This window comes from Chenopodium album, chromosome 13, assembly GCF_948465745.1.
Source record: "Chenopodium album chromosome 13, dcCheAlbu1.1, whole genome shotgun sequence".
NCBI classification, from domain to species: Eukaryota; Viridiplantae; Streptophyta; class Magnoliopsida; order Caryophyllales; family Amaranthaceae; genus Chenopodium; species Chenopodium album.
In genome coordinates, this window is record NC_137846.1 from 11419407 (window position 1) to 11435723 (window position 16317).

The window sequence follows — 16317 nt, forward strand, 5'->3', positions numbered from 1 at the left end:
GTTTTAGGGAGCATCTGTCCTGTGGAATGTTTATTGATTTAATTGAGGAAAAGGGATTGTTCTATTACCACTACTAAAATTCGGTCAAATTGCGACCTTTTTTTACGACCGTCATTTAAACGGTCGCAAAATATAATATTTGCGACCGTTTTTAAGGCGGTCGCAGATTTGCGACCGTTTTTAAGGCGGTCGCAAATTTGCGACCGTTTTTAGGCTATTTAACAGTCGCAAAGGTATTTAAAAATTTCTTAAAAATAATATACATGTAAAAAATAATTCTAAATTAAAACAATTCTGTTGCGACTGCCAAAAACGGTCGCAAATTGCGACAATTACGACCGTTATAGAAACGGTCGCAATTTGCAACCATTTGCGACCGTTTAAGGCGGTCGCAACAGGGTTAATATTTTTTTCTTAAAATATGGTATAAAAGGAGTACTAAACCAACCCTAGGCTCCCAAACCCCAACCCACACGCCGCTCATCATCCCTCTTCTTTCATTTCTCTCTCCTCTCTCTTTCTACTATACTTCATCAAATTCTTCCATGGCTCCATCTCCTCTTTCCTACTCCTCTTTCGTTCCTCCTTCTCTTTCGTTTCTCATAATTTCTTCTCACTTCTCTGTTTGCATCTCATGCCTCTCCATTTTAGTTCTCTTTTTTTCTTCATTATTTCCAGATCTAACGTTTTGGTGTTCGTATTTTTATCAATAAACAAGGTATGGTGTTCGGATCTTCTTCAACAAACGACTTATGGTTTTCATGGTCAAATTCAACCTTCAAAATTCTAGATCTTGAATTTTTATGGTCGAATTCGACCATATAAACCCAAAGAGGAAGAAATTTTGGGAAAGGTATGTTGATTTTTTTCTGAAATATTTGTTTATCGTTGTTTATTTTCTATTTTTGTGGTTTAGTTTCGTTGTTTTTAATTCGTTTTTTGTGATTTTTGTTTGAGTTTTTGTTGAATTTCGTTGATTTTAATTTTTTTGTTGAATTGTTCGAATTTTCATTAATATTGTTCATATTTTGTTTGAATTTCGTTGATTTTGGGTTTGATTTTCAGTTTTCGTTGACGTTTGAATTTTGTTGATGTTGTTCGAATGTTGTTGATTTTGGTATTTGTTTATTTTGTTTGAAATTTGTATAATTTATTCTTGTTGATTTTTTTCTTAAATTTTCGTTAGTTTACTTTGATTTAATAAATTTTTTGGTGTTTGATAAATCTGTGGGATATTTTGTGGTTAAGGGTTTTTTTGGGTAGGTGGTGGACGGCGGCGGTGGTGTTGGTGGGTGGAGGTCGCTTGATTGGGAACTGGCGGTGGTGGTGGTAGGTGGAGTTTGCTTAGGTGGGAATGGTGGTGAGGCTGCTGCCTGAGAGTACAGGCAGTGCTCGATTTTTTTTTGTTTTTTTAATTCTTTTAGCGACCGCCCTTAGCCGTCGCAAATACCCGTTTTTGCGACTGCTGCTTTACCGGTCGCAATTTTTTATATTTGCGACCGTCTTAGTACTTGTCGTTGAAATTTTAAAAAATGGTCGCAATTATTTTGCGACCGTCTACTGGTCGCAATTTTGATTTTTTGCGACCATGGAAATAACGACCAGCTCTTTACGACCGTTGACGGTCGCAATTTCTTTTTGCGACCGTTTTTTCTCTTTTTGCGACCGTTTTTGGCGGTCGCAAAAACCTGAATTTTTAGTAGTGTACATTGATTCACATTAGTGGGGATACTTAATCTTAGATGTTTTTAGTTCTTGATTAATTCCATAGTATTATTATTCATTGCTTATTAGTTAATATTGCTCTAGTATAGATTCCTCAATTTTGTTTGGTTACTTGCTTAGTAGTTACTTGAGTCTAATTAATTAGTTGAACTATAGTCTCTTGGGATCCGACCCTTACTTGCCCGTCTACATAGTAGTGGTCTTGTTAGGTTATTTTTGTTAGGTACGCGACACGCCTATCAAATTTTGGCACCGTTGCCAGGGACTAACAGTTTCATTCTAGTTAATTGTGATTCGTTTTTACTGAGCTCTATCTGTTGCTTCGGCTATTTTCTCTTGTGTTTTTGATTTCTTTGCTTTTAGTTCTTTGTTGCATGCAAACTCGACGTTCAGGGTCAGACGATCTAATACCACTTGATTCTGAAATCGAAGCAACTGCAAGGAGACGAGGAGGTAGAAGAAGAAAGAAGAATCAAAACAAAAGAGACATGGGCGATCCAGGAAATAAATCTCTTTTAGAGTATGGAATTCCTGATACAACAACCGGATTCCTCTCCAGTGTTGTTAGACCACTTGTCACTGCTAGAACTAATATGTTGGACACTCGAGATCTGTCTAGAACTCACTGGACGTACTGTAACAAAACCTAATAGGAACTTTGACCAGGAGGACTGACTTAGCTTCGTGGTGAAGGATGAAACCATTAAGCACGACCACTACACCTCGTCAGCCTCTAATTTGAATGAATACATATGAGCATATTTATAGTACACTCGAATTATTCATTTTACCTTGAAAAAGATAGGTTTTATGAAAAGATAAGTTTAAAAGATATTTTCTAAAACAAGTCTTCCGAAAATATATCTTTATGTTAAGAATAAAATCTGTCAATAATAAAAAGATATAATTAATATAAAATCAGATTTTATTCAAAACTTATCTTTTTGTTTAAAAATACTTTTTAAACAAACTTATCTTTTTCCAAAAGAGATTTATTAGAAAATAAATATTTTTATTCAGTAAAACCAAATCCCTAAAAGATATGCAAGATATGCACGTATTGTATAAATATATATAATTAAAACCAACTTTTAAAGACGTACACACTTAAGTTCCTATTAGGTTCGGAACTTCTGACAGTCTCTGAGTTCCTGACAAGTCAGTAACTCTAATTTCATTGACTGTTTGGAGTTCACCTTGGTTCTATATAAACTTGTTCCAGACCGACTTTTATGTCCAACATACTTACATGAATCCTAGAGCAATATACTTCTATTTCTCCGTCTTCATGTTGCTTCTATGAGATTCTTGTTCTAGAATTCTGTAGTCTTGATGTATTCTGGATCTCAGGTTTTGCCCCAGCATTACACCGGAACCAAGTCATTACAACCCGTTGATATGTTCCTGTCAGGACACACCTTTGTCCCAGCATTACACCGGATACAGGTCATTACAACCCTTGATATGATCCTGTCAGGGAACACCTTGAAGTTCCATTTTTGGAACTCTTCTTCTGCTTTACTTGTCATCCTTAGTCTTCTAAGGTTCCTCTGTTTCAGTCCTCGCTTCAACTCCCAGAGTTTACTTATCCTGCAAACATCAAAACACTAAAAGACTCTTATTAGATAGAAGTTTGCTCAATCATTACCATCATCATCAAGACCCCTTTTTGATGATGACAAACTGAGAAACTTCTGAGGATAACAGAATAAACAGAAGGTTATTTTTATTTATAAAAACAAAAAAGAAAACTAAAACAAAACCAAACTAAGCTAGAGATAGCAAACTGGAAAACTAAACTAAATTAAAAGACTCCTACACATACATAACCTATATATGCATAGGATACTTACCTCGTGAAGATAACATATGCAAACATCTATTTACATAGTTACCTTCATGGTTCCTTAGCCATCATCATACTTATCAATCATAACACTCATTATTGTTCTTGTTCCTTTATTGCTTATCCTATATTGCTTAAGTTCCTGATATATACCTGTCATTACTCGGGTTCCTTGTACCCTGTTCCAAGCATAACTTGTTCTTTCTATGCACAACTAAACAAACATGTTAGATAGATAATCATCATTAGTTTATAATCATCAAAACCTAATTACTCAACAAAGATTTAACCATGTATTACCTACGATAGAAGAATCAAAAGATATTGATTCATTATCAATAGAAGAACTTATGGGGTCTCTTCAAGTACATGAACAAAGAATTCAGAAGAATGATGAACCTAATATTATAGAGCAAGCACTTGAATCAAAGTTGTCATTAAATGAACAAAAAGGTGGAAATCAACGAGGCAGATTTCGTGGACGAGGAAGAGGTCGTAATAACTACCAACCTCGCAACCAAAGTAATGAGAGAAGTTTTGGCCAAGGGAGAGGGTCAAGTAGAGGAGGAAAGAGTTTCAACGAACGCGGTAAATCAAAAGACATTCAATGCTATAATTGTCAAAAATATGGACACTATGCATTTGAGTGTTGGAGCAAACAAAAGGATCAAGACAATCGATTAAATTTTGCTGAATCATCAAGAAACAATGAAGAAAGTCCTACATTGTTACTAGCACACGAAGAAGCTAGTAATTAGCAAGACATGTGGGTTTTCGATTCTGGAGCTAGCAACCACATGTGTAGGAGAAAAGAATTTTTCATTGACCTTGATGAAAAGATTCAAGGTAATGTAAGTTTGGGAGATTCATCCAAACTACAAGTTGAAGGTAAGGGAAAAATACGATTTTTTCTTAAGAATGGAAATGAAGAATTCATTTCTAATGTTTATTACGTACCTAATATGCAAAGTAACATTCTCAGTATTGGACAACTTTTAGAAAAAGGATATGTTGTTCATATGGAGGGTAATAATCTTCAATTAAAAGATAATATTGGAAGAAATATTGCTCAATCAAAAATGGCGAAGAATCGCATGTTTCCTCTGCAACTTAACACAGAGGTTCAAAAGTGTTTCTATGGTGTTATGGAGAATGAGTCATGGAAATGGCATAAACGTTTTGGGCATTTTCATTTCAATGGTCTAAAACTTTTTCAATCAAAGAATATGGTGCATGCATTACCTACCATTGAAGATCCGAAACAGATTTGAGATATATGCACTATCGGGAAGCAAGCTAGACTTCCATTTCAGAAGGGATTATCATGGAGAGCAAAAGAACCATTGAAATTGGTACACACAGATATTTGTGGACCACTAGAACCAATTTCTTTGGGAGGTAATCGTTATTTTATTACCTTCATCGATGATGGTAGCAGGAAATTGTGGGTGTATATGTTAAAGGAGAAATCAGCTGCATTTGATACGTTTATGCAATTCAAAGCTCGGGTGGAGTTCGAAAGGGGATATAAGTTAAAAAACCTAAGATCAGATCGAGGGGGTGAATATAAATCGAATGTATTAAAAAATTATTGCAAAGCTAGTGGAATACGACAACAATTCACAAACTCCTATACACCACAACAAAATGGAATTGCCGAAAGGAAGAATCAAACAATTTTAGATATGACGCGCAACATATTGAAAGAAAGAGGACTGCCGAAACAATTTTGGGCAGAAGTTGTTGCTTGGACAACTTATATTTTGAATCGTTGTCCTACAAAAAGTGTGAAGAATATGACTGCACAAGAACCATGGCGTGGGGAGAAGCCAAATGTTGAACATTTTCGAGTGTTTGGGTGCATAGCATATGCTCAAATACCCGAGGCAAAGAGAAAAAAGTTAGATGATCGTGGTGAGAAATGTATCTTCATTGGATACAGCTCACAATCCAAAGCATATAAATTATACAATCCAATCACGGGAAAGTTGATAGAGAGTAGAGATGTTATATTCAACGAAGGAGAATCTTGGAAATGGGATGATCAAGAGAAGAGAAAGTGAAAGAGAGAATTGTGTTTGAAGACTATCATGATATTACAGAAAAGAGTTCTGAAAGAAATCAACCAAGGACTCTAACAAATACTAATGATTCACAATCATCATCGCCATCAACTAAAGGATCATCCTCGCCATCGAAAACACCTATTAAAATGAGAAGTCTTAGAGACATATATGAAGAGACAAATGAAGTTAATGAAGTTGATTTATTCTACTTATATGCAGACCATGAGCCCATTAATTTTGAAGAAGCATTAGGAGAAGAGGAATGGAGATCTGCTATGAAAGAGGAGATCCAGTCAATAGAGAAAAATGATACATGGGAATTGGCTACATTGCCAGAAGGCCATAAGGCCATAGGTGTAAAATGGGTTTATAAGATAAAAAGAGGTGCAGATGGAAGCATTGAAAGATACAAAGCAAGACTTGTAGCAAAAGGATACAAGCAAAAGTATGGTGTTGATTATGATGAAGTATTTTCTCCTGTAGCTCGTTTAGACATTGTAAGAATGATGATCTCACTTGCCGCACATCACAAATGGAAGATATATCAACTTGATGTTAAGTCAGCATTTTTAAATGGAGTTTTAGAAGAAGAAGTTTATGTGGAACAACCAAGAGGTTTTGTCATCAAAGGAGAAGAAGATAAAGTGCTTCGTTTGAAAAAGACACTTAATGGTCTAAAGCAAGCCCCACGAGCTTGGAATACACGTATAGACGGATACTTGATCCAGAATGGTTTTATTAAGTGTCCATACGAACATGATGTATGTGTGAAGAAGAATGGTGATGATATTCTTATAGTAAGTTTATATGTTGATGATCTATTATTCACTGGCAATAGCCAAAGTATGTTTAATCCGGAATCCGGAGAAGGAAAATTGATTAATCCAACTTTATACAAGAGTCTAGTTGGAAGTCTATGGTACTTAACTATCACAAGTCCTGACATTGTATATGGAGTTGGGCTGGTTAGTAGATATATGGAGACGCCAAAAGAATCACATTGGTGCACTGCAAAGAGAATAATAAAGTATATTAAAGGTACCTTAGATTATGGGATCGGATGTTCTATTCTTTTGGATATGGAGCAACATTATATGGTTATTCAGATAGCGATTGGGCTGGAGATCAAGATGAGCAAAAAAGTACAATTGGATATGTATTTTATCTAGGTTTAACTGCTTTTAGTTGGAGTTCCAAAAAACAACCAGTTGTGGCACTATCAAGTAGTGAAGTAGAATATATAGCATCTTCATCTACGGTGTGTGAAGCATTATGGTTAAGAAATCTCCTAAAAGAACTTTGTCATGCTCAAGAGGAGTCTACGATAGTGTATGTTGACAATATGTCAGCAATAAAACTTGCTAAGAATCCAGTACAACATAGGAGAAGCAAGCATATTAATACTCGATTTCATTTTCTTCGAGAACAAGTTAAACAACGAACAATCACACTGAAGTATTGTAATATAGATGAGCAAGTTGCAAACATATTTACGAAGCCTCTATCTCTAGACACATTCAATAGATTGAGAGAAATGCTCGGGATTAAATTTAAAGTTTGAGGGGGTGTGTTGAATATACAAACTTTAAAATAACATTTTTATTGTTAGATTGTTTTTAATAGCATTGGCTTAAATAAGTTGTTGTTCAAGATGAGAATAATTCTCGTCCTTTGTTTGTTTAGTAATTCATAAGTTATATATATAGAGTTGTTTTTTTTCATTGTAATGATAAGAAGGAGAGATAAAAAAAAGGTAGATGATAAGAGAGAAATTAAAGGGGAGATATAAGGAGATGTAATTTAATTCAAAGAAGAATATTTTGTTATTTCGGGTTGTAACCCATATGAATTCTTTCTTATAATCCTTATTAATATTTGAGTTAGCAATTCGTAAATTGTTATAAATCCAACAATTTTTTTGTACTATGTGTACCATTTGGGCAGAGGGACAAATTATTAATTTATCAAGTGATGAATTGCTTATTACTAATGAACTTTACATATGGATTAGTCAAAGATAAACAACTGCCACATGTAATTTAGTAATTTTAGCTATCCACATTACTAATAAGAGAGTAAGAAGTTTCCAAAATTAGTGGTAACATGTATTGGACTGTATATAATACAGTTTAGAACACTTGTATAAGCTAGATCAGATTTGATTTGGAATTAGAATTATTAGATGTCTCTGTTGCAGGTTAAGGAAGTAAAGCGGCTAAGTCGAAAGGAAGATCCAGATGCTATGCCTGAGATAAACTGTATTTTAGAGGCAACTCCTATAGACAAGAAAGCAATTGCAAGTTCCAGTTTGGACACTTACGACAATGTTCCCCCGCATGATCTCTCTGCTACAACACCAATGAAGGCTATTCTGCTTGATAACTTTGTTCTCAAAGGATAAATAATTACGTGACAGGCATTTTGGAGGTGTTGTTATCTAGACCTGGCAAATGGGTCATTCGGGTCGGGTATGAGTCGGGTCATTTCGGGTGGGGTTAAGTTTGGGTCAAAAGGTTATCGGGTCATGTTCGGGTTGGGTCGGGTCATTTCGGGTAGATTTCGGGTCGACTGATAATCGGGTCGGGTCGGGTATCGGGTCGAGTTCGGGTCGGGTCAATTTTCGGGTTAGGTCAGTTTGGGTCGGGTCAATTTTCGGGTCAACTTCGGGTCGGGTCAATGCATTGGGTTAAATTCAACTCAGTATATATATTTATTTTTTTTTGACGAAAACTCAGTACATTTATTAAGGCTACTTTTTTCACGAAATATAGTAATTGTTTGACTTTTATTGACCTTTTTATTTTTTTATTTTTTTGTGTTTAGATTGAGAATCAATTTCAGGATCTCCTGAAACTAAGAGGGATGCTCTAACTAATTGAGTTATACGACTTATACCTCATAATTAGGTTTTTCTTGTTCAAGTTTTTTCAAATGTCACTCATAATAAGGTTTTTCTTATTCAAGGTAATTTGATCTCAAATTCAAACTTGATAGGATTAGATTAAACCTTTTCTGGGCTACTTAATAGCTCAGTCTCCGACTCTCCGGTTTAAATTACTTCATAGGATGTCTCATCACTATTAGTATATAATGAACTAATGAATTGTGAATTATTGCAGTTATGCAACTATGCTTGTATCTATCTACCAGTCTACTATCCAATTAAAGAACTCAAGATCCTATATGACTATATTTTTCATTACATATAAAACACAAAATACGGTCAAAGAGGAGTGTGTGAATAAAGTCAAAACGTGTCAACAAAAAAAAACGGAGGTATTATTAATTAAGTGAAATATTCTCATATTCAGATGTAAAATTACGGACACACTTGTTGATCAATTAAAAATTTTAAAAATTTCAATTTTAACAAAGTTACAACTTAAAAGTGAAAATTCAAGAGGGAAACAAAATAAAACTTTAAACTTGGTTAAAATTGTGGGAAATTCTTCCCCCCAAATGGCTACAACTCCAAAAGCATTTCATTAGGTAATTATGAGCGGGAATACTCCCTTCAAATTTCCATAAGTAAAAGGTAAAGTGACTAAATTCTAAAATACAGAGAAACAAAAATAAAAGTAAAACAATAGGAAGATAAAAAAAATCCTTTAGCTTAAATAGATTTGGGTCAATTAATTCAATTTAATTGCAATTTTTTTCTATTTCGGTTTGCTAAGGTCAAGTCTTTAACTTAAATAAATTTTGGTCATTTCAGGTATAAGATAATTTTGGTTTGGGTCACTCTGGTTTCGAGTCTATTTGGATCAATTAATTCAAGTTAAAGGTCAGGTCAACTTCGGGTCTCGGGTCACTTCGGGTCTCGGTCAACTTCGGGTCGGGTCGTTTCGGGTCTCGGGTCAACTTCGGGTCGGGTCATCTCGGGTCGGGTCGTTTCGGGTTGGGTCATTTTGGGTTTCAGGTCAAGGTCGGGTCAGTTCCACTTCGGGTCGGGTATGGGTCGGGTTGGGTTGATTCATGTTTTGGGTCAATTTCAGGTTACTGATTTCGGGTCGATTTCGAGTCATGGGTCGGGTCATTCGGGTCGGGTCATCGGGTCTGGGTCTGAATTGCCAGGTCTATTGTTATCTAGCCATAAGATAAAACCAGATGTTTACCCAGGTTTTTGTAAAAGGTAAATACTTTTATTTTCACTGAAATTTACTTATTTGAACTTGATGCAGTTGTATATTGAAATTGGGTTATCTTATTAGAACTTCTTTTTCCTAAATATGTACGTTATTTTTCTATTCTTGATGCTGCAGGATGAAGCACAGTAAAGAAGGCTTGCTGGCATCTTATTATATATTTCTCAACTAAAAAACTTCAAGAATATGAATTCTGCTGGTGGCAGCGGCAAATCTTCTGAGAATAGAAAATACCTCCCAAGAATTCTGTTGCAGAAGTTCAATAAAACGTTTGTCGATTCAGATAAAAACAGGATAGCGGATGACAAAATAGGTTCGTTCATGAGCTATGTGCTGGTTCTCACCTTTTTTGTTAATGAGTTTGAGACTGATTTTACTGATATTGCAAAGGATCTGAAGATGTCTGCTTTGAGTCTAAGACCTTATTTCGAGAATTTGGGCTGTAAGTTTGCAAGAAGAAATAAAGCGACTATTGCTACCCTTCCTATTCTTCTCAAGTTCCCAACACTGAGGAAGAGGAGAATAGGGTAGATGTAATTATGGCTTCTGCTATGAATGAAAGGTAAAAGTTACTGACTTGTTGCAAGGATGGATGAAAATTGTAGGATTGTCCTAACTATGATGGCTTCATCATTTTATGTTTTTGAGCTAAGTGCACATATATACAAATCAATCCAACAATTAATTTGTGTTTTTTTTTTAAAAAAATTTGTTTTACTGATTTGAAATGGAAAAACATGCTTTACATTCTGTTTTACAAATTTGAAATTAAAATAACGTGCTTTACTCTATTTCTATTTAAAAGATTATTCTGTTTTACAGATTTGAAATGAAAAAAACGTGCCTTACACTGTTTCTATTCAAAAGAAAAATCTGTTTTACAAATTTGAAGTGAAAAAAATGTGCTTTACTCTGTTTTTTGGATCCTCTTGTCAAGATTATTTATATGCATATGCTGTTTTATCAAGTCTGGAAAATAATTACTTATTGGATTAAATATAAAGCCCTTACTACTAATTTTGCTTTGAAATCATACACTCTTACCTTCTCTTCTATTTATTGCAATTGCCTTCATCTTTCATAATTATATCATAGTCACATGGGATGTTATTGCATTTGCCTTAAGCTTTCACAGTTATATATCAAGTTTACAAAAAATTATGTCCTTGATATTTAAAAATTATTACGAGTACAATGTAATGAGATTCACTTTATTCATATAGTAGCTGATTTAGAAGTTATTACAAAAAAACATGGGCAAATATACATAGCCAACATAAGCTAATTGACAGACTTGAAGGTGGCCTGTAGGTGTCAACATGGTTAAAGACATTGACATCAAGGTTTAAACCCTCCATTATTGCTGCATTGATCAACTTTCTCACCGTCGCTTGGGCGTTCGTTGCCAAATTCATACCTGCACCAGTGCACCAACACTAATGTTAGTAACTTTCTTTTATTCCAAATACTTCTTCAGTTGTTTGTATACACTTCTATAAAGGGCTAAAAGTTAATTGAATCTTATATAAAGAGCAATCTTAAAATCATATGCTGGTATTAGTATACTCCCTAAGGTGTTTTAATAAGTGTTACACTTCGACTGCCATATAGTTTTAGATAATTTAATTGACTTAACTAAAATAAGAGGTAAGTGGGGAAGTTGGAGTATTAAAGTTTTTTTTAAAAAAAAGGTAGTGGAGTTAATAGTTTATTGAAAAGTAATGAATGTGAGAGGAAAAATATAATAAAAAAGTAGTTGTGGGTTTGGGTGAGGACCATGAGAGTAGAGAGATTTAATATTTAAATGTAGTTTTTTGCCAAAAATAAAAGTGTAACACTTATTAAAATATGACCGAATTTAATAAGTATAACACTTATTAGATAACGGAGGGAGTAATATAATGCAACATGCAATACAGTTAAATCGAAAGAGAGTAATAATGCAACAATCATGTCACGGTCAATTGAGGTTTGATATTTTAGTAATTGACTGGTAGAACTTTTTCCTTAACACCCACAAGTGTTTTATCTTTGGTTGAGCTTAATGCTTGAATATCCTCTTTCATGATTAGAAACTAGTATTTGGACTTGTGTAATGCATGGAAACATTGTGTAGTGTTCGATAAATTATACTCTTTGAGAAGTTACTATAGAAATGCCATAAAAGTTTATACAAGATATTTTCTAAAAAAATTATGGAACATCTAAGTATCTAATAACACTATTGTTTCCCAATTTTAAGGCTACTATATAATCACGTGAAACAAAATTACAAGGGAAACACTCAAACAACCAACAATGATAGATAAAAATATGATACATTTTCTTTCTTTTAAAATTTTAAATATCCGAAATAATGTTGCAATATTTTAAAACAAATGGAGTGACTTGAATATTAGAAAAAAGATGAGAGACAAACCTAGTGAAAGAGAGTCCTCCCGAAACCCAGACAAACCCCCAGACCCACCCCCAACACCACCAATCCCACCCCTAAAACTATCAAACAACCCCCTCCCCATACTCCCATCTACCCCTTCAAAGAAGCCCTCCAATCAAACAACACTCATCTTAAACCCCTCAATCTCCAAACCTTCCCTGCTACTTCACCACCCCCCGCTTTTGATGAGGACAATGACGTCTTCGTTGCAGTGTCCCCTGAGGAATACAATTCATTATGCTTACCATGGGCAAACGCCATCATATTAGAAGCAAATAGGAAGTCCTTCTCTACAGACTACTATATCCAAGATATCCACAGAATGTGGAAACCAAAAGGAAAGGTTTACTCCTTCCCAAATTGGAAAAGGATTCTTCATTTCCAAACTTGAAGACAAAGTTGATGCGGATCGCATTCTTGCGACAGGTACCTGGTTCATGAATGGATCCTTCATTGCAGTACAACAATGGAAGGCGAGTTTTAAACCGTCAGAAGAAAAATGTTCTGTTTCCCCTGTTTGGGTGGAACTCCTAGAACTACCTATTGAATTCATGAATGAAAATATCTTAAAGAAAATAGGGAATTGAATTGGCATCTTCGTGCGGGCAACCACTAAGCAAATTGAAGGAGAATGGAATGTAATTGCTTGACCTTTCCTTTACCAAAAGTCAGAGTATATACTGCGTACAAGAGTCAGTTAGGCCTAGGATTAAGCCTTTAATTTTGGAGCTAAACTACAGCTAAATATCCTATAATTATGCACAAGATAAATACATGACTAATTAAGGATATACAATAAAATCAGAATATATTATCATATATTCTAACACACCCCCGCAGTCGAAACGGGAGTATCACGAATGCTGAGACTGGCCCTAAAATCTTCAAATAGAACACAAGGTAATCCCTTTGTAAAAATATCTGTAATCTGATAACGAGAGGGAATATGGAAGACTCGTACCTCGCCTTTTGCGACTTTTTCCCCGACAAAATGAATGTCCATCTCAATATGTTTGGTACGTTGATGATGTACCGGATTTCCTAATAAATAAATGGCACTCACATTATCACAATAAACTAGGGTAACTTTATGAATAGGGCAATGGAGCTCGAGTAATAAATTTCGGATCCAACATGAATCGAAAACAACATTGGCAACTCCTCGATACTCGACCTCAGCACTGGATTTCGATAAAGTTGGTTGTCTTTTAGACGACCAACTAATCAAATTATCACCAAGATAAACACAGTAGCCGGAAGTAGATCGTCTAGTATCCGGGCATCCTCCCCAATCAGCATCAGTATAAGAAATAAGCTTACTGAGAGAGGATTTATATAAGTGAATACCATAAGACAGAGTACCCTGTAAATACCGTATAATACGCTTGAGAGCATTCATATGCTCGGTTCTTGGATCATGCATATGAAGACAAACCTGTTGCACTGCATAAGATATGTCTGGTTTGGTAAAAGTAAGATACTGTAAAGCACCAGCCAAACTGCGTTATTTGGAGGGATCCTCACAAGTAGAGCCAGCCGAAGCACTGAGTTTAGGCTTGGTGTCAACAGGAGTAGCACAAGGGCTGCAATTAGCCATACCAGCCCGTTCTATGATGTCTGTGGCATGTTGTGATTGAGACAAAAACATACCATTAGCATCGCAGGATACAGCAGTCCTTAAGAAGAAACTGAGAGGACCTAAGTCCTTCATAGCAAACTCGCCACTCAGAAGAGCCATGAACTGCTTTCTTAACCTGTCAGAAGAGGCTGTAAGGATAATATCATCAACATACAATAAGATATATGCCACATCCGAGCCTTGTCTGTAAATGAACAATGAGTTATCAGATTTACTGTGAGAAAATCCAATAGTGGCTACAAAATCTACAAAACGATGATACCAGGCCCCGGGAGCTTGTTTGAGGCCATAGAGAGATTTCTTTAGTAAACACACATGATCAGGATGAGTCTTATCACGAAACCCCATAGGTTGATGCATGTAGACAGTCTCATTGAGATAACGATGTAAGAAAGCATTTTTGACATCTAACTGATGAATAGGCCAAGATTTAGAGATAGCAATGCTAAGGACAGTACGAATGGTAGCCGGCTTGACAACCGGGCTAAAAGTCTCATCACAATCAACACCCTGCTGTTGAGTTTTGCCATCACCTACAAGACGGGCTTTGTGCCTCTCAAAAGAACCATCAGATTTCTTTTTATGACGAAAATTCCACATAGATCTAATAACATTCACTTCTGGTGGTCGAGGTACCAATTCCCATGTTTTATTTTCAATTAGAGCATTAAATTCATCTAACATTGCCGATTTCCAATTAGGGTCACGAATAGCACTAACCGGGTCCTTGGGTAAGGGAGATATGTTAGTGGTAGTCATGGCAGCAAGGTTGGAAAAATATTTGGAGTTGGGCTTGTAGATTCCATTTTGAGCTCTAGTGGTCATGGGATGTGAGGGAAGAGTGAGAGTGGGAGTTGGCTGATATGTAGTGGTCTGATGGGCCGGCCCAGTTCGGTTGGGTGAGGTAGGTTGCGAACTGGGCTACTCTTCGGTTCCGTGGAGATGGACAGTGCTAGGTGATGAGAAAGAAGGGCTTGACTGTGGCCCAGTCGAAAGGAGAGGAGAGTGAGGTGGGCTGGGTGGCGGCCCAGCAACATGAGGGGGAGAAGGTGGTGGGCCAGTTGGTTCTACTTAGGGATTGGGCTGCTCCAAATTAGGTGGGGGGGTATGGGTGTGATGGATATGATGGTGAAATTGATTTTCATCAAGAAAATTGTAATCATCAAGACGAGGAGTATGAATTTTTGAAGAAGGGAATTCATGTTCAACGAATTTAACGTGACGACATACAATAATCTTGCCATTAGACATATCATAACATTTTGACCCTCTATGATTTGGAGCAGGACCAAGATAGACACAAGGAGTGGACCTTTGTTGCAATTTGTGAATAGAAGTGGACGGGAATAGAGGAAAACATAGACAACCAAAAACACGTAATTTCGAGTATATGGGATCACATTGATATAGAATTTGAGTTGGTGACTTAAATCCTAAAATTTTGGTTGGAAGAATGTTTAGAAGATAAGTGGCCATTTCTAGAGCATGATGCCAAAATGAGAGAGGTAAAGAAGCATGAGCAAGTAAGGTCCGTATTATATTGTTTATTGATTTTATGTGACGTTCTGCTTTTCCATTTTGAGGTGAGGTGTGAGGACAGGAGAGGCGAAATAGCATACCATGGTGATAAAAAAAAACTCTTTAAAAGTGCCATTGATATATTCTGTGCCATTGTCACATTGAAAGGTCTTAATATTACAGTTAAATTGTGTACTTATAAGGGAGTGAAAAGATTTAAATAAGTGTTTAACTTGGGATTTTTTAGCAATAGGGAAAGTCCACAAAAATTTACTGTAATCATCAAGAAAAAGCACATAATAACAATGGCCGGAAGTACTCACAATAGGTGAAGTCCAAAGATCACTATGAATAATATCAAAAGGAAAAACAGTGTTTGATATAGAATCATAAAAAGGAAACTTAGAAAGCTTTCCTAGAGAACAAGATGAACAAAAAGTTTTACAAGCCTTATTACAATCAATTAATTTATTACTACTGAGAGATCGAAGAACTGCATCACCGGGATGTCCTAAGCGATTATGCCAAAGATCGGAAGAAATAGCAGTAAAAGTTGAATTATTGACTGGAGGATTGGCTTAAGTTTTTGAGAAGATAGGATAGAGGTCACCGGCAATGTCACATCTCATTAGTTTGACTCCCGTTTGTAAATCATTCACAGAAAAGCCAAAAGGGTTAAATTCAACGGAAACCGAGTTATCAATGGTGAATTCTTAATTAATTTAGGAGCATGTAACATATTTTGCAAGTGAAAAGGTGGGTGAGGTAATGGCAAAGTTGTACTACCGTGACCGATAATTGGAATTAAATGACCACTACCCACAACAATGTTATGATTTTTATTGCTCGAATTAAAATAAGAATTAAAAATACCTTGATCCGAAGTCATATGAGCTGTGGCTCCGGTGTCCATGTAGAAATTTCCGTCGGGTTGAGTGTAG

At 35.7% G+C, this 16317-nt stretch overlaps 1 pseudogene; it reads left to right on the plus strand.

The window, feature by feature from the left end:
* The first annotated feature begins 7819 nt into the window (after window positions 1-7819).
* Window positions 7820-10313, plus strand: LOC145575219 (DNA-directed RNA polymerase I subunit rpa49-like; annotated as a pseudogene).
* The last annotated feature ends 6004 nt before the right edge of the window (window positions 10314-16317 follow it).